We start from the raw sequence: 357 nt of genomic DNA on the forward strand, positions 1-357 counted from the left end.
CTGTGTTTAATAAATACTGAAGGTGGACATGGCCCAGGTTTCTATGACAGGAAAAGGACCCAGGAGGCAACCCTACATGCATTTTACGATCAAATCCAATACGTGATCAAAGGACTATGTGGCTACGCTTTTTACATAGAGAAAGAGGTAAAAAAGACTTAGGAAATTCACAGAAACAATCAGCATCAAACTAGTATTGTATGTGATGGAAGGGGGTCACAAAAAGTAGAGTTTACCAAGATTGCTCTAATCACCTGCTTACAATAACTAGTTATGTTCAATTCAATAGAAGCAGTTCAAATGCAAGGAACCAGGACCCGTTATTACAAGGCTGAGAAAAGTAAAACACAGTAAAAT

At 38.1% G+C, this 357-nt stretch overlaps 1 protein-coding gene across 4 annotated transcripts in view; it reads right to left on the reverse strand.

The window, feature by feature from the left end:
* Window positions 1-357, reverse strand: part of JARID2 (jumonji, AT rich interactive domain 2) — a 236,018-nt gene that overhangs the window by 20,723 nt on the left and 214,938 nt on the right. The window lies entirely within an intron of this gene.

The sequence above is a fragment of the Pygoscelis adeliae genome, unplaced genomic scaffold, assembly GCF_000699105.1.
Source record: "Pygoscelis adeliae isolate BGI_AS28 unplaced genomic scaffold, ASM69910v1 Scaffold186, whole genome shotgun sequence".
Classification (NCBI taxonomy): domain Eukaryota; kingdom Metazoa; phylum Chordata; class Aves; order Sphenisciformes; family Spheniscidae; genus Pygoscelis; species Pygoscelis adeliae.